This window comes from Vicia villosa, linkage group LG4 (genome assembly GCF_029867415.1).
Source record: "Vicia villosa cultivar HV-30 ecotype Madison, WI linkage group LG4, Vvil1.0, whole genome shotgun sequence".
In the NCBI taxonomy this organism is placed as follows: Eukaryota; Viridiplantae; Streptophyta; class Magnoliopsida; order Fabales; family Fabaceae; genus Vicia; species Vicia villosa.
In genome coordinates, this window is record NC_081183.1 from 113680888 (window position 1) to 113707261 (window position 26374).

General features: G+C 35.8%; 1 protein-coding gene across 7 annotated transcripts in view; it reads right to left on the reverse strand.

The window, feature by feature from the left end:
• The window catches only part of LOC131595066 (uncharacterized), a 64479-nt gene extending 62116 nt beyond the window's left edge, over positions 1-2363 (reverse strand). For 4 of the 7 annotated variants that reach the window (XM_058867300.1, XM_058867303.1, XM_058867302.1 and 1 more), the window contains exons 1-3: positions 1947-2360; positions 1649-1841; positions 1492-1566 (exon numbers count right to left, since the gene is read on the reverse strand). The gene's annotated coding sequence lies outside the window, so the exon portion shown is untranslated. Of the gene's footprint in view, positions 1-1491; positions 1581-1648; positions 1842-1946 lie in introns of all 7 variants that reach the window. The other 3 variants (XM_058867301.1, XM_058867304.1, XM_058867305.1) reach the window with 3 other exon arrangements.
• Positions 2364-26374: the final 24011 nt, after the last annotated feature.

Here is a 26374-nt window from a genome sequence, read left to right on the forward strand (position 1 = left end):
AAGAAACAAAACGACGGTGAAAGTTAAAATGAATTGGTGGATGTGGTAGAGGGTGAGAATTGGAGAAGCTTATATGAAAAGGGTTGAAAATTTGGTGTGGTTTAAAGGGTTAAGGTGGAAGCTTTTGTGGAATTTTGGGGTTTTTGAGAGAATGACCTCTAGACCAACTACCAACAAGTAATTATTAACATCTTTTATGGTTCAACAACCATTAAAAGACTAGTTTTTTGTGTCGCACGCTTTTTGATTACTACACTTTCACGACATAGTAGAACTTTTAATTTATCCTAATGAAAGAAGGGGAAAATCTAAATAAACGCTGTTTGTTTTAAGTGTGGGGAGCACCTTGGAGAGGGTCCAGGAGGTTGGTTACACAGAAGGAAGGTATTATAGCACCCTAAGTATTCCTAGTACTCTACGGGATCCCTTTATTGTTTATGTTTATACTTTGGGTTGTTTGTTGTTTGGTTACTGAGAAAGTTTCTCCTTTATGATATGAGAGAGAGAATTGAAAGAAGACTTGGAAACTTACTGTTTGTTGGTTTGTTGTTTGCTCGCAAAGATTCCTTGTGAATCTTATGCCTACATATCCCTAATGAAAGTCAGAGCTTTCTATATTCGGGGAACTAATAGGGAAATTAATTGAATTTTGTGTCTTGTTCAAAGCCCTAGATTGAAGCTAAAATTGATCTCTGTTTTAGATAAAAGAGACAAGTCATCATCTTAACAGGGGGATATCTCACCACCACAAACATTTTTTTGAGAAAAAAAAGAGGTATTCTTTTCACAATAAGAGAGGAACCTTACTTGGAATGTCCCAAGTACTCTAGTTGCGTCTTTGTACAGGAAAGAAGTAATCATAAGGGAAGGACAACAAGTCTGGATTTTTTAATCAACAGAACATGCCACCTAACCTAAATGAGAAATGATTGATAATGTTTGTATTTTTTTAATGGGGTGTAATAGAAGGAATATCTTTTGTAGAGATGAATCATGTCTCACTTCTATATAGAAGAAGATCTGAATTTTTGACTGTCTTGTACAAATGAGACACTTATTATGAGACAGAGGGAGTAACTGGTAAGAATTTTCTGTTTTTGAGAGAGTTGTCGAAACGGTAACTATGGAGTAATGGGATGGTTTAAAGTAGTGAATGGGGGTTCATCTTCAACCTCTGACGGGTTGAGCCATGACCTGAACCGGGTCTGAATCAGGTCTAACATTAACATATTAAATGCAAACAGACACTAATCTCTACATTAAGAATGAAATATTGAAAATAATTAAATAACTACATAGCAACGCAAAGTGAAATGGAAATATAATTGCATGTTTTATGAGATTTCTAGCTTGCAATAACTTCAATATGTACCTTAGTAGTAAAAGACATAAAATCAGGAAGTAAGCAATTACACTAATGCACAAATTAAATTAAACAAGGCTCTCGCAAAAGAGATATCAGACAATAAGTCAAAAACAGACAGCACTAACCTGATCGAACTCTATATAACTGATCAAGCAATGCATGTTGTCTTTAGCTTTCTCCACTTAGCAAATAACAGCTACCTGCTCATCCAAAACTAAATGATCTCACAATAAACACCAAATCTGAACAGAAGAATTTTGAAAGTTAGTAAAGTTAACTCACCTTGGTAACATTGGCAGCAAGGCTGTTAAGAACAGCTTCAACATAACCACGCATTTCTTGAGACATCCATCTCAGATCTTCTTAAAGTCACCAAAAAAGGTCCCGTGAAGGTAAAAATCACTTCAACTCTTTCAGATCGTGTAGATTCCACAACAACTCGGTCCAAAGTTTGCATTCCGCAGGGATAGATAACCTGAGTGACATGATATTATATTACATTGATGAAGTTCAAAAACCCGAAAACATAATTTCAAAAAACAAATAAATTAAAGTAATTGCAAATTCATTTAGATATTACCTAAGATCTGAGGGTGTCTCCATTGAAAACCATCACAAAAGCAACCTTGACTTTCTCGCCGTTTCTCAGCGGTCAAACGGATCCAGAAGATGTAAACTCGGTTCTGTTGAATGATGGAAGTGGAAACAAATGAAAGTCGTTACGTGAAAGCGGAATCCTCCGTTGAACACTGAAACAAAGAACATTCCTTCGATTCCTTAGAAAGGAGATGTAATAGAGAGCACGGAAATGACATTTGTTTCTATGACGGAGGTCGTGGTGGCCGGAGGTTGAGGGAAAGAGGTGGTCCGCAGCTGTGAGATAGGGTTTAGGAGGGTTCTTTTTTCTCTGGCGCGTGTTGACTGAAAAGGAAGGGAGGGGAGATAACTTTATTTAAACGTTGAGATGAAATTTCTAATTCTAAATGAATAAAAGTGAATTGAAAACATTATAATACAAATAAATAACGTGATAGAGTAGTAAATAGTAATAGTATTTATTTAATCCAATGGTAACTAGCTACATCCACAGTTTACGGATAAGTTAGAATCATGATTCATGGGATAGATATGTAAACCAACGGTAACTAGGTACATCCACTGATAAGTCACGTCACGGATTCCATTGTTGAACTTTTACTTTCGAGAACATTTTATAATACTACTAGTAGAAGACCCGTGCGGACGCACGGGTAATTCAAATTTTAAGATGGATAATGTATTACAAACGTATAAAAAGAAGTTTAAAAACTCAAATGAGAAATGTTAAATTATGATTCATAAAATATAATATAGATGTAATGAAGCTATATATTATAGCTATTTTTAAAATTAAAAAAAAAAGTTGGAAATGCAATAGGCAAAAAGTGTCTTCAAAATAACTTTGATTGTATATGTGTTATCTTAGATTGAAGTGTACCAAAGAAATCTGAAAAGAATAGAAAATAAAGAATTAGGAAAATTAATTAAATGAAAGTATTATTGAGAAATTAAAGATGGAGTAATAGATATATGAAATAGTTCAAAGCAAAAAATAATGTTTGGATTATTTAAAGGGTTAAAATTGTAGGCAACAATGTATATTTATTGGGATAAACAAATATGAATATAGTGAGAATGAGAAAATATACCTTTATGATTTTATGGTTAATACTTAGAAGTATTATTGCTTAAAATAAAAAATGTATTATGGTGATAGTAATTCGTGAAAGTAGTGAGTTTCAATAATAAAATTCACATAAGGTATTATAGTGGTAGTAACCCGTAAAAATAGTAAATGTCCGAATAAAAATGAAATAATGTCCGAAGAAATGTATTATGGTGGTAGTGATCCGTGCATCTTAGATTGAAGTGTACCAAAAAAATATGAAAAGAATAGAAAATAAAGAATTAGAATAACTAATATTGAATGAAAGTGTTATTGAGAAATTAAACATTGAGTAATAGATATATGAAAGAAAAAAAGACAATATTTTGAGCAAAAACAACATTGAATAATAGATGTATAAATATTTACAAATATTTTGTTAATTAAAATAAAAAATTATTGTGATAATTTTAATTAAAAAACATTAATAATTTACTGACATGATAATATAATATATCTAATAAGTATAAATAATTTTAACAAAAAAACATTATAATTTACTAATCATACACTCACTTAACATATAGTCAATTCTAAATTTATTTTATTAATTAATTATGTCAATAAATTTAATAATTAATTATATCACACCAAATTAATAAGCTTATATACACATTTTTTTTACATCTTAAAAATGTTAAAATTTATTCAAATTTCGTCATCCTACTGTAGATGCAATAGTTATTTTAATAAAGTTAAATTAAACAAAAATGCAAAAGCATCTATTCTAGACAAGGGGGCATGGTTGTTTTAAATAAATAGTAAAATTAAAACGTACAAGGAAATAATTAAAATTAATTTTGATGAAAAAAATATATTTTATTAATTATACAGAAACTTAACATATATTAACTTTTAATTTAATAATTTAATATGATACACCAAATTAATAAATTTAAAAACAACTTTAATGTCAAATGTAACAGTAATTCACTTTTTAATAATCATTTCTATATAAACCATTCTATTAGTAAAAAGTTTTTTTCTCCATTAAAGTGGATTACACTGAATTAATAGCAAAGATACTGATAGTATTTAATTTATGAGTAATACTAACCTATATTTAAAAAATATTTAAAAATCAATTGAATAAAATTGATTTATTTTAATTCAAGTTAAAATTATAGAAAAAAATACAAAAACATCCATTTTAAATAAGAGATTGTTTTATTTCAAAATAAATAGTAAAATGGAGATAAAAAAACAATTCAAAATAATTTTAATAAAAACGAAACATCATATTTTATTAATCATATACTCACTTAAAATATAGTCAACTTTAAATTTAGTAAATAATTATATCACACATATTTAATAATTAATCATCACCCTAAATTAGTTAAGTTATTCACATTTTTGTCTTAAAAAGGTCTATATGTTAATGGTGGATTCATTATCAATTCATTCTTTAATTAGAACTATTTTAATACAATTTTTTTAAACAGCAAAAGAAATATATTTAATATCAGGCACAACAAATGTCCAAGAACCAAACAAAATATTTTACAATTCTAAACCATCAGCAAGAGACCATGAACTAAAAAAAACACACCTGATACCAACCTATCCTATGGCTACTTCTATTTGGCGGTTTTGCGGAGTTTCCGATGGATTTGGAATCAAACAACACGATATTCGACGTCGAAAGAAGGCTTCTTGAAAAGCGACAATCTCGTCTGATGTAGAAGCATGCCAAATAGACCAACAAAAACAATCAGACAGAAACCATAACACTACTAAGTAGATTTAGATCAACAAATACAAAGCAAGCAAATATCTTTGGAAATGATCTTGCTGCACCAAACCTACTCACTACAACTGCCATTACACCAAATCTGAAATGGACTGCCAAAAGATAGCACAACCAGAACCTATACAAAAGACTCATATGCTTTGAACACACTTAATACTTCAGCAAACAAGAGGACCTGAAATGATATCTCCACACTGACAAGACCAGCCTGTTTAACCACCTGCTAAGCCATACCAGAAAGGTTACTGCTAGAAATATCCACCAGCACAAATGAATCAAAAGAGAATTGTCTCTTTATTAACTTGATCTACGATTCATCACCTAAAACAAACCTGAGATAGGAATTTTAGCAGAGCTGTCACTACACGAAATTGATGAAGCCATCTAACTCTGGAAACGCCTCCCATACTGCCACCCTCCAATGGAAAACATTTAGCACTGAACCAAGCCCGGCAGGAAATAGCTGCAACGAAAATGAAAGGCAACCTTGTACCAATCAGAATTAGTAAAAATTTAACAATTAAAAACATTCGAATCTCATCATTCTACTATAGATGCCAACGATTATTTTTCTCCATTAAAGTGCATTAAATTCAATTACCAACAAAGTTTTTGAAGAAAATGAATTACTAACATTAAAATCGAATTATTAGCATTCAAAATATATATGGTTACCAAATGAAAGGCAATGAAGAGACAACATGTAATCAATTTGTATTTGCTAAACCTGAGGTAAATTTATAAATTGTTTTCTCAACAATTTCAAATGATGTATGAGAAATATGCAGACCTTTGTTTTGAGGTCCTTATGACAAGTTAGTTAGAGACATTGCAGTCAGACCATCTTTTCATTGTTAACACGAAGACCAATGTAACATTAAACATGATTACAAGTTAGTGTAATGAAATTATGCACATTCAACTTAAAACAACAAACTTAGGTATATGGTATCATAGTAAGTATCAACATATATATTTTCAATTTTGAAATTAGACAGCAAGAAAAAAATTAGAAAGATAGAGTATGTATAGAGCAGCTACAGCAGGGAAGAAAGTACACAACCTGCTAATAGGGCATGATGTGATGTAGACATCAACTTTAGAAAGATGGGGTATGAATATGATAAAGTAATTTTAGATTATATAGGCCTAAGATACAACTATAAAATATTGTATATTAGACAGTAACAGACTGTATAATACTTCTCTTCACTCTACTTTGAGTTTTATGCAAAAGTGTAGCAGAAGATATGATCTGCTTATGCGTTACACCTAACCTTTAAGTTATCAGATCCTTGTTGTTTGTTTTCATCTCTTAACTCATATTCTTTCACAAAGTGTCTACAACCAATAACTGTTTGAACCGCTAATTCCATTGATTAAGTCACTTAAGAGTTGAACATGTAGGTGGTTAAATAAAAATATACAATAAGTGTAGAAATGTAGAAGTGAGCATACAGTAGCTATCAATCAAAGCCATTTAAGATGGTTGATGAAAATGTTTAGAATAAAAAGAAGATAGAACGGAATGAGGCAGAACTTACACAACAATATAACATCACCACTACTGAAAACACTCCTGCCAATACACCAAAAAACCAATGAAATTAGTAAATTTCAAATATCATAATGCGAATCATTAAAATCAGGCATCAGCATATACATTCAAAAAATTTAGCAGAGTGTGAAACATACACAATTGCCTAAGTAAGAAAGAATCCTATCATTTTGTATTTCTGTTTTTGTAACACCCCAATTCTACCCAAAGCATTTAGGCAAGAAAATATCAGAGTATTAAAATTTCATGCAACACAATTAGGATGTTACACTAAGTAACCAAACAAACACCTAGAAAACAAACGGACATCAGCGATGCCAAAAGCATACAACACCTGCCAATAAAACGATACATAACACACGGAAGATGTGAACATATATATATATACATATAGCTCTCACTCACAAAGAGGAGTTTTCCATAATAAAGTGTTTACAATACACAATGGCACGTTATCACATATACATGTTCAAAAGAGTCATATACAAATAAATAACAACAGACTCCCGACTACCCAGTGTTACATATCAGAGCGACCGACATGACCAACTGGAGAACTACCTCTTCCAAAAGACTCCCAAAGCGGCTAATCTGCAGGATGCCACTCAAGCATCAAATCAGCAGAAGGGTGAGAATATAATTCATAATGAAAGCATGACAATTATAGTAATGCCAACAAGTATCATCAATAATCATACAACAAAGTAATCCACTCATTTAACCACAATCAATACATAAGTAATGTGACACATGAATGATAACATAAATTATAAAGACAGACAATGATGAATGAGACTCGACTATGCATATGCATGTGGTACCAAATCCGGAGTAAAACTCCTCCTTGTCATTATGACAAATACACCTTGCCGAGCATTATGCTGGGACTTCTTTCCCTCAGGAAAATACACCTTTGTCGAGCATTAAGCTACGACTAAATGTCATCGAGCATTTAGCCCCCACTGATGACCTCTTGCCACTCGGGCAAATACACCTTTTTACCGAGCATTAAGCCCCCACTGGTAATAATTGCCAATTCAGGCCACCTGTTAATAGCTTTCCGCCATTAACGTATTGAAATGTTATGCTTTGCAAATACATGACTCTATTACATGACAACAACATCATCAACAATATAACATGGTCACATACCCACGTTACACCGTTTATATTCTATCCAAAAGGATACATCACCAATTAATAACAGGGTTATCAATTATATCACACCATAATTACCACACAGGCATTAATAAGCACACAACACACATTCACCGTCAAAACATACTAGCCACATCGGCATAAATGATCGCATAATTGCATCACATCAAATTAATATTGGCCATTGGCCCACAACTCCATCAATACATCATCAACAAGTTGTAATAACAACAATTCAACAATGATAATACATCATTCTCATAACAACAATGACTTGCCATAAGGCCACACATCATGTTAATAACAAACAACCAAACATTGTCACATATCAAGAATGAACATTCATTAATACATAACACATATGAACATGATCTCATGTTATCGACAAATAATCACATACCTCGTACCTATACAACACATCATCATGATTTATCATGCACTAGTTCACAAAACCATTTATGAAAATCAACCAACCACTACTACATCCTACATCATTAACAATTACAACCAAGCACTATGATTATTTACCAATCATATCGCGCATATAAACAATTATGTGTTTTCATCAACAACACCTCATAACCAATTAATAACAAGCTAAACAAGTCTATACTATCATATAGAACATCCAACTAGCTTCCTAACACTTCGAACGGCGTACGAAACGGAGCTACGGATCAAAAGTTACAAGGTTTCAAAGTTTGGATAATTGAACATACTACACAACTCATCACTTGATCCTAATAAAAATAATGGGATACTACATACTATTAATCATTTAATTAGATAATAATATAGTTCATTGCGTTAGCTTTCCAACGCTTCGAACGGCGACAAAATCGGAGTTACAGTTCAAGAGTTACGAAGTTTCAAAGTTTTGGAAAAACAGAAAATGCTGTCGTCCGCTTCAGCTCCGCTCAGCGGACCTTCACAGAGAATTTTCTGCTACAGAACCTCCGCTCAGCGGACCCACCTCCGCTCAGCGGACCTGCGTAAACCCAGAAAAAACCAGAACGAACCAGAACTGTTCCAAGCCCCTTATACCTACCAAAACCACTCCCAAACATCATTATAACACCAATACAACACATACAAACCATAGAAACAACCTAACATCAAACTTTTCATGGATGATTCATCAATCTATCTCAAAACCTAACATTTTATCCAAACTCAATCAAGCCATAGAAATGGAAAAGAAAGCATGATCAATGAAGGTATCTATCATCATACTACACATACACACCACAAAATCATGTTTATAACTTCTAAACTCACAAAACTCACAATCCACCATTGTTGTCCAAGCATAGAAATGAACAAGAACAAGAACAAGAACAAGACTATAAGAATCATACATCCAAGATAAATTAGATTCACCCCCTTACCTTGCTATTGTGACGATCGGCAATCGATTCGGTTGAGAATCCTCCACTTTCTCTTGTTTTTCCCCTTTGCTCTTCTTCTTCCTCTCTTCTCTTCTTTCTTTCCTTTTTCTTTCCATCCTCTTTCCTTTCTCACAAATATCTCCTTCTTATAAGGAAAATATTTATCCCGCGGAAATGACCAAAATGCCCCTACGCTCAAATATCGTTCAAACGCCCCAAAACGCGGAATATTACCTCAATAATATTTCTAATACCAAAAATATGAAAACCTTCAATTAAATATTAGTCCGCCATCCCGAACTAATACCGACTGAAACGACTCCAAAAACAGTAAAATTCCAATAAACGTCACAAACGTCCAAATTAAGCATATACTTATTTTTCCGAGCGTTACAACTCTCCCCCACTTAGAAGATTTCCGTCCTCGGAAATATCCCAAACACAAACGAACTTGGATACGCTCTCGCCTCCGACTAACCAACTATCAAGCCACGAAAGCAACGACACAATCAGCGCCAAACAACGAATCACTCTTGCTAAAAGCAAAACAACCAAAACACAACAACGACAACGAGATGCAATGCCCATACAATGCACTCATCGACTAACACCAAAACACAAGAAATAATCAAGACACAAACAACAACCCGGTCGCACAACATCCAAATAACCATGCCAAGACATAGCAGTCAATCATGTAATCAAAACATCTGGTGGTCTTATAATTCCTACCACATCCACTGTCCACAATTTGAACTCTAACAATTCATACACGCACATACGAACCGCGTCATTTCACACTTCCGATGCGCACTCTGATTTCCCACAACAAACAGATTCACCAATTTCATAACCAACTTCCAACTCCTTCTAGTATTCACCAGAAACTCATTATTCTCTCTTAACATACTCAACCTCTTAATATGCTGTGTCAGCTTGCACACCAGACAAAAGTCTTTGTATTATCCAATCAAAGGCAAAAAGCTAATCTTAATACGTCCTCGTTTCACAACACAAGCCCTCATAGATCCTTAAGTGACCAAATCGTCCTCTCAGTCTGACCATCCGTTTGAGGACGAGACGCCAAACTCAACGCAACTTCGTACCCAAAGTACTTTGCGAACCTTCTCAAAATTTCAGAAATAAACCTCGGATCTCAATCTGAACATTACCTTACGAAACGTCATGCAAACAAACAAACCAACAAACAATCTGACCAATATACAACTCGCAGGTAATTCCATCGGTTAATCCATTCTTATCGAAATAATGTGAGCAGATTTCGTCAATATATCCACAATGACCCAAATCGCCTCACAATTACTCGACGTCCTCGGCAAACCAGAAACAAAATCCATAGAAATGCTATTCCACTTCTACTCAGGAATGGATAACAGTTACATGAAACCAGACGACTCCTAACAAGTCAAACACAAATAAACAAATCCCTTCATATCCTCCTTCATTACCTTGCCACTAAAAATGACCTTCTCAAATCTTGATACATCTTAGTAGCATCAGGATGAATACTCAGATCACTATGACGCACTTCATCCCAAATCCTCTTTTCAAATCCGAACATTAGGAATACAAACTTGATCATGACATCCCATGACATTGCTCTTATCAATCCGAAGATCACCATCTTTATCTTTGACTAATAAATGTAATCTTATCAACCCATTCAAATCCGATTCCTGACATTCTCTAATCTCATCAAGAATACGATAAGTAAGCTTTCACATAAAAGTTCAACACTTGAAGAAGTCACTTTACGAACCAAACTCAAATCTCACAACTGTTTTAACAATCACAATACTCGAATCATCAACATAGACGTATGCAATGGTTTCTCATATTCAACTCGTCCTGATCAAATGAATACTTCAAACTCTTGTAGTCACTTACACACACAAATCTCGATCTGAATAATTAGTGCCTTCAAATTTCCCAAACAAAATAACAACTGCCAACTCTAAATCTTGTGACAGATAAATCCTTTCAAAAATCTTAACTTGCATAAAAGCATAAACCACCACTTACCCCTTTATGCATTAGAACTTCTTGCAAACCCAACAAAGAAACATCTCAAAACACCACAAACAGTTCTAACAGATCCGGCAAAAATCAAAATAGGAGTGATAGTCAACCTCCTCTTAACCTTTGAACATTCACTTCACTCGACCAAAAACTCACATAAGGAGACTTAGCAAACAACTTCTTCTTCCCAACACGGACAAAACAATTCTCAAGTACTTAGCATGATCATCTTCACACTGATGATACCTATACCTCAAATCAAACTTGCAAAACAAACAAGCTCAAACCAACTTGATCCATCAAAATATCAATCCTCGAAAGTGGATACTTTTCCTTAATTGTCACTTTTCTCAATTGTCTAAAATCGACACAAAGCCTCATAGAACCTTCCTTCTTAACCAACAAAACACGTGCACCCTACGGCGACACACTCGAACGAACAAACCTCATCTCAAGAAAATCCTTAAATTGACTTCTCAACTCTTTCAACTCAGAAGTTGGCATCCGATACGGAACCCTCGACACAACAATAGTTCTAGGAACTAAATCCGTCAAAATAGAACTCCGAGACAGAATTCCTCTTTTCGACGATGAATCAATTAAACCTTCAAGAAACACTTATACATATGCACAACTATTCGCAATTCCCACAATTGCTATTCCTTAAGGACATCCAAAGTCGTCGACAACATAAACAACATCGTACCACCTTGCACCAACTCATTCACTTCCAATATTATCAAACTAGCCAGATAAGCCTATCACGTCCAATACGATCCCGTCTACTATCAACAAGAGATTAAGGGTGATCAAGTCCTCAATTTGTCAATAGGTAGCCGATAATCATAATAGAGTATAAACTATCAGTACTAACATTAATAATATTCTTTTCCAACTTTTGCTCATAGCACAGAAGCACTATGATTCCATAATTCACAAATCTCTTAAGATCATCTGAACCAGCTAACACCGACGTCTTGTAGCTACGTACCAAAACACTTCTAACAAATCCTAAGAATAAAATTCCTGAGATCCTACTCATCTCTTCATACTCCTAATTTTCACTCGAGTTCCAAAACGTTTCCAACAACATCAATAACTCCTACAACAAAGTCTACCACAATACTTTCCTAAATCACTGATCCAACAACGACACTTCACACAAGGCTACTCAAACAACAACTTTATAGTCCATCAGTAGCGTTAGAGCATCACAACTTTCTAAATTCCATTCTTTAGAAATAACCAAAATATACTCCGTGACACTCCAACTTGATTAACAACCAAAGTCTTAAGTCCAAGTCGCCTTCACTTCAGAAAACAACAAATTCCAACAACACTAGTACTGCTGCCCTCAATAGCATACTAACATCTTTCAACTGAAACATATCCGAGAAGCATATCTTCTCCCCCACTTAGCTTCAAACCACTCCTGCATACAACTGACTAGAGGCACAACAAGTACTGACAGTGCTCCACACACTTATCACATACTGAGGAATTAAACAACATTAGACAACACTGGCCGGACAGACCGACCTGCTCTGATACCACTAATGTAACACCCCAATTCTACCCAAAGCATTTAGGCAAGAAAATATCAGAGTATTAAAATTTCATACAACACAATTAGGATGTTACACTAAGTAACCAAACAAACACCTAGAAAACAAACGGACATCAGCGATGCCAAAAGCATACAACACTGCCAATAAAACGATACATAACACACGGAAGATGTGAACATATATATATATATATATATATATATATATATATATATACATATAGCTCTCACTCTCAAAGAGGAGTTTTCCAAAATAAAGTGTTTACAATACACAATGGCACGTTATCACATATACATGTTCAAAAGAGTCATATACAAATAAATAACAACAGACTCCCGACTACCCAGTGTTACATATCAGAGCGACCGACAAGACCAACTGGAGAACTACCTCTTTCAAAAGACTCCCAAAGCGGCTAATCTGCAGGATGCCACTCAAGCATCAAATCAGCAGAAGGGTGAGAATATAATTCATAATGAAAGCATGACAATTATAGTAATGCCAACAAGTATCATCAATAATCATACAACAAAGTAATCCACTCATTTAACCACAATCAATACATAAGTAATGTGACACATGAATGATAACATAAATTATAAAGACAGACAATGATGAATGAGACTCGACTATGCATATGCATGTGGTACCAAATCCGGAGTAAAACTCCTCCTTGTCATTATGACAAATACACCTTTGCCGAGCATTATGCTGGGACTTCTTTCCCTCAGGAAAATACACCTTTGTCGAGCAGTAAGCTACGACTAAATGTCATCGAGCATTTAGCCCCCACTGATGACCTCTTGCCACTCGGGCAAATACACCTTTTTACCGAGCATTAAGCCCCCACTGGTAATAATTGCCAATTCAGGCCACCTGTTAATAGCATTCCGCCATTAACGTATTGAAATGTTATGCTGTGCAAATACATGACTCTATTACATGACAACAACATCATCAACAATATAACATGGTCACATACCCACGTTACACCGTTTATATTCTATCCAAAAGGATACATCACCAATTAATAACATCGTTATCAATTATATCACACCATAATTACCACACAGGCATTAATAAACACACAACACACATTCACCGTCAAAACATACTAGCCATATCGGCATAAATGATCGCATAATTGCATCACATCAAATTAATATTGGCCATTGGCCCACAACTCCATCAATACATCATCAACAAGTTGTAATAACAACAATTCAACAATGATAATACATCATTCTCATAACAACAATGACTTGCCATAAGGCCACACATCATGTTAATAACAAACAACCAAACATTGTCACATATCAAGAATGAACATTCATTAATACATAACACATATGAACATGATCTCATGTTATCGACAACTAATCACATACCTCGTACCAATACGATAACATTCACACAACACATCATCATGATTTATCATGCACTAGTTCACAAAACCATTTATGAAAATCAACCAACCACTACTACATCCTACATCATTAACAATTACAACCAAGCACTATGATTATTTACCAATCATATCGCGCATATAAACAATTATGTGTTTTCATCAACAACACCTCATAACCAATTAATAACAAGCTAAACAAGTCTATACTATCATATAGAACATCCAACTAGCTTCCTAACACTTCGAACGGCGTACGAAACGGAGCTACGGATCAAAAGTTACAAGGTTTCAAAGTTTGGATAATTGAACATACTACACAACTCATCACTTGATCCTAATAAAAATAATGGGATACTACATACTATTAATCATTTAATTAGATAATAATATAGTTCATTGCGTTAGCTTTCCAACGCTTCAAACGGCGACAAAATCGGAGTTACAGTTCAAGAGTTACGAAGTTTCAAAGTTTTGGAAAAACAGAAAATGCTGTCGTCCGCTTCAGCTCCGCTCAGCGGACCTTCGCAGAGAATTTTCTGCTACAGAACCTCCGCTCAGCGGACCCACCTCCGCTCAGCGGACCTGCGTAAACCCAGAAAAAACCAGAACTGTTCCAAGCCCCTTATACCCACCAAAACCACTCCCAAACATCATTATAACACCAATACAACACATACAAACCATAGAAACAACCTAACATCAAACTTTTCATGGATGATTCATCAATCTATCTCAAAACCTAACATTTTATCCAAACTCAATCAAGCCATAGAAATGGAAAAGAAAGCATGATCAATGAAGGTATCTATCATCATACTACACATACACACCACAAAATCATGTTTATAACTTCTAAACTCACAAAACTCACAATCCACCATTGTTGTCCAAGCATAGAAATGAATAAGAACAAGAACAAGAACAAGACTATAAGAATCATACATCCAAGATAAATTAGATTCACCCCCTTACCTTGCTATTGTGACGATCGGCAATCGATTCGGTTGAGAATCCTCCACTTTCTCTTGTTTTTCCCCTTTGCTCTTCTTCTTCCTCTCTTCTCATGCGGAGTGACAATAATGGCGCCAATTCCATGGCCATGAACGTTAAATTAAACCCCACTTGGATCCAAGATCTGGTCCTTCTTCTGGCAACGGTTCATCCCAATCCTAAGCTCTCAAATACATTATATCTTCATCTGGGAAGTCCATTCTGATAGATTGATGATCATCAATTGGTTGGTGAGCGAGGTACTCTGCCAACACACTTCCTTTCACAGCTTTCTGAGCTCGATATTCAATATCATATTCTGATAACAACATTTGCCAGCGAGCGATCCTTCCAGTTAATGCCGGTTTCTCAAATACATACTTAATTGGATCCATTTTGGAAATCAATAGGGTGGTGTGGTTCAACATATACTGTCTTAGTCGGCGAGCAGCCCACACCAAAGCACAACAAGTTTTCTCAAGCAGCGAGTATCTTGTTTCGCACTCGGTAAACTTTTTGCTCAGGTAGTATATTGCATACTCTTTTCGACCAGACTCGTCATGCTGACCCAACACGCATCCCATTGAATTTTCAAGCACTGTGAGGTACATAATCAAAGGCCTTCCCTCGACTGGAGGGAGCAAAATGGGAGGTTCAAGCAGATATTCTTTGATGTTGTCAAAAGCTTTCTGACAATCCTCATTCCACACACATCCCTGATTTTTCTTTAACAACTTGAAGATTGGCTCACAGGTAGCAGTCATATTGGAAATGAACCTGGAGATATAATTCAAACGTCCGAGGAAACCTCTCACTTGTTTCTCAGTCTTTGGTGCTGGCATTTCCTAAATTGCTTTAACTTTATCAGGATCTACTTCAATTCCTCTCGGACTGACAATGAAACCCAATAATTTTCCGGAATGGACACCAAAAGTGCATTTGTTTGGATTTAAGCGGAGACGATACTTTCTCAAACGCTGAAACAACTTTAAAAGATCTTCCATGTGCCCCTCCTCTGACTGGGACTTGGCAATCATGTCATCCACATAAACCTCAATTTCTTTGTGCATCATATCATGGAAAAGAGTGGTCATGGCCCTCTGATATGTCGCGCCAGCATTCTTCAACCCAAAAGGCATCACTTTGTAACAGAATGTCCCCTGTGGACCTCCGATTTTTAATTCCGGGCCATACCTCTGATCTGTAGAGATACGTGAACTGACTCTTTTTTATCGCTTAATGCTTTCGCATTTTGAAAATTCACAGAGTCGCCACCGACCTTTTATTTTATCCAATTAAGGAAAGGTTTATAAAAGAAACAGAAAAAAGACCTTTAAGAAATTCTGGGTAAGGGGGTAGGTTATACAAAGGGAAGGTGTTAGCACCCTTTGTATCCATGGTTATCCATGGGCTCTTAAGTTTGCTTAGCTCACTTGTTTTTCGATGACTTTTCAATTGCTCTGAAATTGCTCATATGTGGTTTCAAATACTTTTGTAAATTGAATTTTGTAATGATCCGTGTGTGGATGTATACAAAATGCTTGTTTATCTTTCGAAAGATGTTTTGAAAAGAACGTTAACTTTGTAATAATCCGTGTTTGGATGTATACAAAGTATTGTCTTTTTTGAAAGTTTTGTTTTGAAAAACAACAGTGTATGAGAATTTTGTTTGTTTTGATTTGAGCAAGCAAACTAGGAGGTCTACCCTGAGTTGTAAGGTCTTTATCCTATTTCCTTTAAAAATCTATCCTTTCACCGGATATAAACGCAAGGTTCGATTTTGTACTCAAAATAGTAGAATTTTGACTTTGATTTTGAAAAGAATATGAAGGGATTTACCTTAAGAGGTGCAAGTGTGATTGTGATTGTATTCAGATATTTATCTTTGAAGTTAGTGATCTAACGGTTCAATTTTATCTTTGACATACACGCAGTTTATATTTGCTGGAAATTAAAGTGCGGAAATGTAAAGTGCGGAAAGTAAATCTACGCTATTACATCGATTGTGCGGGAAATGTAAACTAGCCTATTTACATGAATTTGACATCCTATACATTTATCTAGGAATTTTAAATTGCAAAAAAAAAAAATAAAAGGCATGTTTTTTGGATTTTTTATGATTGGTTTTAATTATAATTAATGCATGATTAATTAAATTAAAATGAAGAAAAAGATGAAAATAGATTTAAACCTAGAAATTAAGTTTAAAATATGTACAAAATATTTGTCAATTAATTTTAAAACAAAACTAATTTTTTGGAATTTTTTGAAATTGATTTGAAATTGATTAAGTTAATTAATACATAATTATGCAAATAATTATACAAATAATTAAAAATTAAAGAGAAAATTATTCAAAATATGTACAAAATTAGTTTATAATATATAAACAATATTTAATATAAAGAACAATTTTTTATGATTTTTTTGATTGGTTAGAATAATTAAAAAGCAAATATATAAATATATACTAATTAATTATGCAAAATATTAAAATTTTGAAGAAAAATAAAATATTTTTATTTCAGAAAATAATATATTATTTTAGAAGTCTAAAAATATTTTTTGTGTATTTTTTGGATTTTTAAAACTATTTTTAATTAATTTAACAAAGAAATTAAAATAAAATAGAAAATAAAATAGAAATAAAAGGATACTGATCCTGTGTGGAAATTTATGAGGGAGTATGATGTGCACGCGTGATCTGGAGCGTTGGATGAGTCATAAATGAGATCAGATGGTCCAGATGGTGAGGGAACATCACTTATGACGCGCCTGCAAAACACTGAAACCAAGGGTTATATTCAAAAAAACGCGCGCGTCAGAACCAATAGGGGGGTGACACGTCTTCGTCTTCAACCTTCAGACAAGACTTTTAATAGCGCTTTCTTACCAAAAGCGCTGTAATTGGTTACTTACTAAACCTGCAAAATAGCGAATAGGGTCAAACGTACACATAAATTTGGCGCGACCTATCAGTTCAGTTCGTTTGGTCCATGCGAATTCAATGGTACTAATTAGAACCTCTAATTTTGCCTAATTTAGAAAGCCCTAATTTTGAAGCTATGAGCCCTAAAATGGTGGTTTCGTTTGTACGTGTCCAAACTTCAATTAAGTTTCCAGAAATGATCTACACCTCAAACCAAACTCAATAGTATGTCTACATCTTGTTAAACATGTGTGAATAACCAGATACGAATTGATTTTAGTTTGAACAAATTTTGACCTGTGTAGCTCGATTCAGTGAGCTTCAAGGCTTGTAATTGATTGAGATAGTTTCAGTGATGTTCAAGGAAGGTGTATGAATGCTTAGTTTGTATTGAAATGGACTGAAATTACAAATTCGAATTTGAGTTTTCTTTGAATTTTTTTCAAGTGATTACAAGTGTTATGAGCTTATGTATGCTTCTGAACTCGCCTCTCTTTGTTACTGAACTATGATAGCTTATTTATAAGCATTGAGTGCTTACAATTGAAGCTAAGAAGTGTCTTTAGTTGCCTTTGTTGAAACTTTGGTTTTTTAATATAAAAAACCTTGAATTCTTGACCAAGTCATCTTGCCTTCAATGCACCTGCCTTGCCCTTCAATTCTCTGCAGAAAGATGAAGATTCTTTGAGGTGAGTCATGCTTGATTTGTAAGCTAACCATTATCCATGCATTTTCCTTTTAATTTTAATCTTAAAATAAGATAAAATCATGCAAAAATGGATAAAAAAAGGTATGGGCTTAGTCTTGGTCGTGGGAGGCCCATAACATCATGGAAATGATGTTTGAATGCTGAAAACTTGGCCCCATTTGGAAAAAATACATTTTTGAGCAATGTTGATTTCATGTATTTTCCCAAAATTTAGCCAACTTCAACAAGGTGTAAATCCTTCAATTTTTGTCATATGAAGGAGATCTTGCACTTCTTGGAAACCTAAAAGAGTCCTCTAACCAATTCCTTTGGTCTCATGTCAAAATGATTTTTGAAGCTCCTTGTGTGTCCTTTTGAAAAAAGTGTCTTTTTGTTGACTTTGAAAATGACCTGTAATGTCTTTGATCATATTTTTCAAATGGTGAATCCAATGACCATGGGATCAATGGCATTTGAAAGATAATTGAATTTCCTTCAAAACAAGCTTTGGTTTGAATTTTTTGGATGAAGGATGAGAGAGTTATGATCAGTCAAAGTTGAGTTGACTTTTCAGGTAAAAACCCTAATTTTGAATCTTAGGGTTTTGTTGATTTTTGATCTTTCATTTTTGACTGTCAGTTGACTTTTTTGGTCAAACGGGTCGTCTGTTGACTGTTTGAGCTGCTGACGGTGCGTCTGAGTGAATTGAAGTTTGAAAATTTGTATGATGGTACTTTGAGATATATGGATGTGTATGAAATCCATTTGAGCTCTCAAAAACTTGTTGCTCCTGTAAAAACAAGAAAAACCCTGATTAGGGACTGTTTGTGTAGGAGACAGTTAAGCGTACCTGATTTTTGTGCAGTGTTGAGTCTCTGCTAATCGCGTGATATTCAGAAGACTTCTAGAGCAAAAATCTTGGAATTTTGAATTGTGAAAGATTGATTTGATTGATGGTACAAAACACTGAGAATTGTACTGCCAGCAGTTTGGTTGTCAACTGACTGTTCAGGTATTGACGTAGCAGTTAGAGTGAAAAATCAACAGTCAAAGTTAATTTTCTTTTTTGTTGTTTTTTTGTTTTATGTGAAAAATGAAAGTTATTTACATGACTTGTTAAAAAAACATAGACATAATAAATAACTAATATTTACGGTATGCGGGCAAAATTACCGATAATAACCCTGAAAATCATTTAATGCACAGAAATAGGAATATTTGACTGGCAGAAAACACACAAAATATTATCTTAGTAATTAAGCAATATTATGACAAATAGTACAACATTTAATACTGACAGTACAAATATTACATACTATATTGAACAGTACGACGAATAAACGGTACATTTAAGAAATAAGAAATACGGCAAATTTTAAGAATGACGCTTAATGACCCATGCTATGAACAATAACATGTAGATGATTGGGAGTGCAACCATTGCAGGTCCACACTCTTCAGGACTATGCAGGCAGAAGAAAGTCATGATCACCGTAACAATGGTGATGACTGTAAGAGACAGTGTCTCTATCCACTTTGCCATTCTTGTTAGGGAAGAAGAGAAAATAGATATGAGGTAGGAATTTGAAAGATGAGTTAGAATTTGATGTGAGATTTTATGGAAGAAAATGGGAGGTATTTATAGAATGGAAAGAAGATAGAGACGTTGGGGGATGATGTGATTCCGTACAAAAGGAAAATTTGAGTGGAAGTAAGATTTGAAAGAAAGAGTATGATAGTGTTGGGAAAAAGAGAGATTTGATTTTTGAAAAAGAGATTTGAAAATATTTTTTGAAAATAATGGAATATAGTACAAAAATTAGTGGGAAACAAAAGATAATAATAATCTACTTGTTACCAGTACAGTCTGAGTTTCCTGATTCTGCGCCTGCAAAAAGATTTAACTCTGTACCAATTGTGTCAGTACTATTTGTCTGTAAATAAATAAATAGCATGTGTGAAGTAATAAACAGTATTTGGCGTTTGCGTGAGAATAAATTCAACTGCAGGCCAAATTACTGTATAAGAAAAATTCTAAAAACTAAGTGTTTCATATGTTAGGATATTTGTTGAAATAATCCATAATTATATGAGACTCTTAATTTTCAGATTGGAGTTTTCTTGAAAAAAAGATGTGGGCAAATTTTGGGGTATAACAGTTGCCCCTATTCAATCTTCTTAAACCTGAAGAGATTGTCTGAAATCTGAAGGTAGAAGATGATTGAATATTTAGATGCCCTGAAAATTTGCACTTACCTTGATCAGAAGAGATGTTGGAAGTTGCATTTGAATGTCGTCTGCGAAATGTTGTTGGAAGATTGAAACATTACCTGAGATGGGCTTTCAGATGCCACCTGGCAATTGTGTTGATGGTCTGTTCATCAGAATGAATCCATTGATTATATCTTGATGAAGGATTTGAAAGTCTTTGCGTTGACTGTTTCGGAACCGTCCAAGGTTACCACTTTAAGTCTTGGAGGATGATCGTTACGGAACTTGTCCAAAGTTTTTTTCGATTTAGATTTTGGAAGTTGATCATTGTGGAACCGTTTGAGGTATCAGCTTTAGATCTTTGATGTTAGATCATTCTTGAACCGTCTGAGGTATCGCTTTAGATCTGCAATGTTAGATCGTTTTGGAACCGCCTGAGGTATCGCTTTAGATCTGTAATGCTAGATCATTCTGGAACCGTCTGAGGTATCGCTTTAGATCTGCAATGTTAGATCGTTCTGGAACCGTCTGAGGTATCGCTTTAGATCTGTGATGCTAGATCATTCTGGAACCGTCTGAGGTATCGCTTTAGATCTGCAATGTTAGATCGTTCTGGAACCGTCTGAGGTATCGCTTTAGATCTGCAATGTCTGTTTTTGAGTTGGTAAGTGATCAGAATGAATCTTCGGCTTGATTATATCTGAGAGAACTGTTCATGGAATTCAGGTGAACACTGCATGTGATTGAGAACATCTTTGTTGAAGATATCCGTCTACCTGAAAAATCAAGTTAGTGATATGCAATGTTTATGATGCATGTAAATGTGAGATATTCCCGGAGAAATATGTATGTGATGTTGTGTATGAATATGCGTATGAATATGCGCATGATGCATGATGTATGAATGTGAATATGAATGTGTGATGTCAAGCTTCTATTTGGGAAAATAAATTTCCGCCAGTCATCTGGATATGACTATATTGTGATCGTTGATGATCTTTTGTCTTGTTTGAGTACCCTCGGCTGGGGAAATTCTTTGAGAACCCTGGTACTCTGTTGAAGGACCTTTGACTATCACTTGGGAATGAAAGGTAGCTGGAAGTTCTGATGCCCTTTCAAGTGGGAATGAGGCATATGCATAATCCTCCGATGCACTATCTGACCAAGTCCGGGTGCGGGGATCACACCTTCTGAAGATAATAATCTGGAACAACCCTGCTGGGGGATAAGACTTCTTTTGAAGAGAAAATCTTTTTGAAGAATTTGCTGAGAAATGCGCTCCTCTTGGGGATTTTCTTCTGATGGGATGATGTCCAGATAATTGGGACATTTCCTGAATGCTATTCCTGTTTTTCCTGGTAAACATCAATCATATTCAAATGCACATGTTCATTCAAAATTATCATTGGGACGCTTACGTATTTAAAACAGAAACAGTGAAAATGGTGATTTTTGAGCCTAAGTTGCATTGATTTTTGAAAAAGAGCCATGATAGGCTGGTTAGCACAGGGAGACAACAATCCTAGAAGTAGGAAACTGTCAGAAAGTTTTGGAAAATATTTATAGAGATAAATAGCTATGTGAAAACGATCCAGTCAAGTTTCAACTCTGCTATTGCCAATCTGTCTTCGAGCATCTCATCCCTCACTTGTTGGAAGAAAGTGATTGGACTGATCAGTGTCTTTGAGGTGTTGAATCTTGATGGTGAGTAGGCAGCTGAACGGAACACTGTTGTATGCTTCATTCCCTAACTTTTGCCTAGGCCGCCCTTTCAGGTTTTCAGCCTACCGGGATAGTATTTGTTTAGTCTCTAATTTTTGCCTGGACCGCCCTTTCGGGTTTTCAATCCACCGAGACGCTCATTTTTTTGCCTAAGTTGCCCTTTCAGGTTTTCAACTTAGCGAGCTGTTTTTTTCTTTTTAAGAGAAGTATTTTTTGACTATGTCAGCATTCACAGGGTGTGGGAAATCCTCGCCATCCATGGTGGTAAGCAACATGGCGCCGCCGGAGAATATTTTCTTGATTATGAATGGTCCCTCGTAGGTGGGAGTCCATTTGACTCTGGGATCACCTTGTGGTAAGATGATGCGTTTGACAACCAAGCCACCAGTTTGGTATGCTTGACTTTTGACTTTTTTGTTGAAGGCTTTGATCATACGCTTTTGGTATAGCTGACCATGACAAATAGCTGCGAGCCTTTTCTCATCAATCAAGTTTATCTGGTCCAACCGTGTTTGAATCCAATCGTCTTCGTCTAGATTGGCTTCTTTCATAATCCTTAGGGAAGGAATCTGAATTTCAATTGGAAGAACTGCCTCCATACCATAGACTAAGGAGAATGGAGTTGACCCTGTTGAAGTACGCGCAGATGTGCGATAACCATGAAGAGCAAAAGGCAACATCTCATGCCAGTCTTTGTAGGTTACTGTCATTTTTTGTATGATTTTCTTGATGTTCTTGTTGGCAGCTTCCACCGCGCCGTTCATCTTTGGTCGATATGGAGAGGAATTATGATGCTTGATCTTGAACTGTGTGCAAAGTTCAGTAATCATTCTGTTGTTTAGATTTGTGCCATTGTCCGTGATAATCCGTTCAGGGATGCCGTACCGACAAATGAGATTGTATTTGATGAACCGGGCCACCACATTCTTGGTAACAGAAGCAAATGAAGCTGCTTCTACCCACTTTGTGAAGTAGTCAATAGCGACCAGGATAAAGCGATGTCCGTTGGAGGCAGTAGGTTTGATTTCTCCAATCATATCAATACCCCACATTGCAAAAGGCCAAGGAGCCGTCAGGACGCTTAATGGAACTGGAGGTACATGTACTTTGTCAGCGTATATCTGGCATTTGTGACATGTTCGGGAGTGATGATGGCAGTCTGTTTCCATGGTAGACCAGTAATAACTTGCTCTCAGGATCTTTTTAGCCATTGTATGTCCACTGGAATGAGTACCTGAAGGCACCATTGTGTATTTCTTCCATGATCTGTTCTGCTTCCTTCTTGTTTACACAGCGAAGTAAAGTCGAGTCATGGTTGCGTTTGTATAAGGTTCCATTGCTTAGAAAGAATTTGGCAGCAAATCTCCTTAGAAACTTTCTGTCATTAATGGATGCCCCTTCAGGGTACTCCTGAGCTTCGAGATATCTTTTTACTTCATGGAACCATGGTTTTTCCTCGGTTCCTTCGGTATTGATCTCATTGCAATAGGATGGTTCATCTTGCCTGTAAATGGTGATCATAGGCGCCTCGTTGTCCCACCTGACTTTGATCATGGATGACATGGTAGCTAAAGCATCAGCTAGTTGATTTTCCTCGCGTGGGATGTGTTCGAAAGTGATTTCTTCGAAGTAAAGAATCAAACTCAGCACATATTCTTTGTAAGGAATTAGATTCGGGTGCTTCGTGTCCCATTCCCCTTTGACTAGGTAGATTACCAAGGCCGAGTCTCCGTGGACTTCCAGGAATTTGATTCTTAGATCGATTGCAGCTTTGAGACCCAGAATACATGCTTCGTATTCGGCTATATTGTTAGTGCAATTGAAGCATAATCTGGCAGTGAACGGTGTGTAACTTCCTGCGGGGGAAATGATCACAGCTCCGATGCCATTGCCAAGTGCATTAGAAGCTCCGTCAAAAACCATAGTCCACCGGGATCCTGGCTCGGGTCCTTCTTCTGGTCCTGGTTGTTTGTAGTCATTGACTAGCATAATGTCTTCGTCTGGGAAGTCAAAGTTCAATGCTTGATAATCATCTACTGCTTGATGAGCCAGATGATCAGCTACCACACTTCCTTTGATTGCTTTTTGTGAAGTGTATTGAATGTCATATTCTGTTAAGATCATTTGCCATCTTGCTATTCTTCCAGAGAGAGCAGGTTTTTCGAACACGTATTTGATGGGATCCATCTTGGAGATTAGGAAAGTGGTGTGATTTAGCATGTACTGTCTTAGCCGGCGAGCTGCCCAAGCTAAGGCACAACAAGTTTTTTCGAGTAGTGAGTATCTTGTTTCACAATCGGTAAACTTTTTGCTAAGATAGTAGATTGCGTGCTCCTTTCGGCCGGATTCGTCATGTTGTCCTAGTACACACCCCATTGAGTCTTCTAACACAGTTAGGTACATTATCAGAGGTCTGCCTTCCACAGGTGGCAACAAGATTGGAGGTTTTTGGAGATACTCTTTGATTTTGTCAAAGGCTAACTGGCATTTGTCATTCCACCTTTCCACTTGATCTTTCTTCAACAGTTTGAAGATCGGCACACAAGTAGTAGTCATGTGGGCAATAAATCGGGCGATGTAATTTAGACGTCCCAAGAATCCTCTGACTTGTTTCTCAGTACGAGGTATAGGCATTTCTTGAATGGCTTTAACCTTGGCGGGATCAACCTCAATACCTTTGCTGCTGACGATGAAACCTAAGAGTTTGCCGGATCTTACTCCAAAGGTACACTTATTTGGGTTCAGTCGCAACTTGTATTTCTTGAGTCTGTCAAACAACTTGTGTAAATGACCCAAATGTTCTTCCTCGGTGTTGGATTTTGCAATCATGTCATCGACATACACCTCTATTTCTTGATGAATCATATCATGAAATAGCGCTACCATTGCACGTTGATAGGTTGCTCCTGCGTTTTTCAGACCAAAGGGCATTACTTTGTAACAAAAGGTTCCCCAGGGTGTTGTGAAGGTTGTTTTTTCCATGTCTTCGGGTGCCATCTTGATTTGATTGTACCCTGAGAATCCGTCCATAAAGGAGAATACCTTGCATTGTGCGGTATTGTCAACCAGTACATCGATGTGTGATAGAGGGAAATCATCTTTGGGGCTTGCCCGGTTCAGATCTCGGTAGTCCACGCACATTCTGACTTTCCCGTCTTTTTTTTAGGTACAGGGACGATGTTAGCTATCCAAGGAGGATAACTTACAACTTTTAGGAATCCGGCATTGAACTATTTTTCAACCTCGTCTTTGATCTTTTTTGACATATCAGGTCTACTCCTTCGTAGTTTCTGTTTGACTGGAGTGCTACCTTCTTTGATTGGCAGGCGATGAACTACAATGTCTGTATCAAGGCCTGGCATATCCTCATAGGACCAGGCGAATATCTCGACGTAGTCTCGCAGCATTTGAATCAGTCTTTGTTTGACGCTGTGTTCTAAATCAGCCCCTATTTTGACTTCTTTCATTTCTTCGTTGCTGCCCAAGTTGATGACCTCAATTGGCTCCTCGTGAGGCTGTATGGCCTTGTCTTCTTGTTCTAGCAGCCTTGCAAGTTCTCTTGGCACTTCACAATCTTCCTCACTTTCGTCCTCAGTTTGGTAGATCGGATTTTCAAAGTCATGACGGGCAATAGCAGAATCGTTGTTGACTGGATCCAGAGTGTATGTGAATCTGCATGTTAATTATGTGAGTATGTGTGAAGAAAAAAACATAGCTATTTGAAAGCGAAGAAAGAAAGAAAAAGGATCACAAAATTTAAATATGCAAGCGTCCCATGATTTTATTGAATGCACATGATCATGATATGATAAGCCCTTATAGAAGGACCAGTGTGCTAAGGCACACGGCTTTTCAAGCTCATGGTTCGATTGTTCAGGAACCATTTTTAT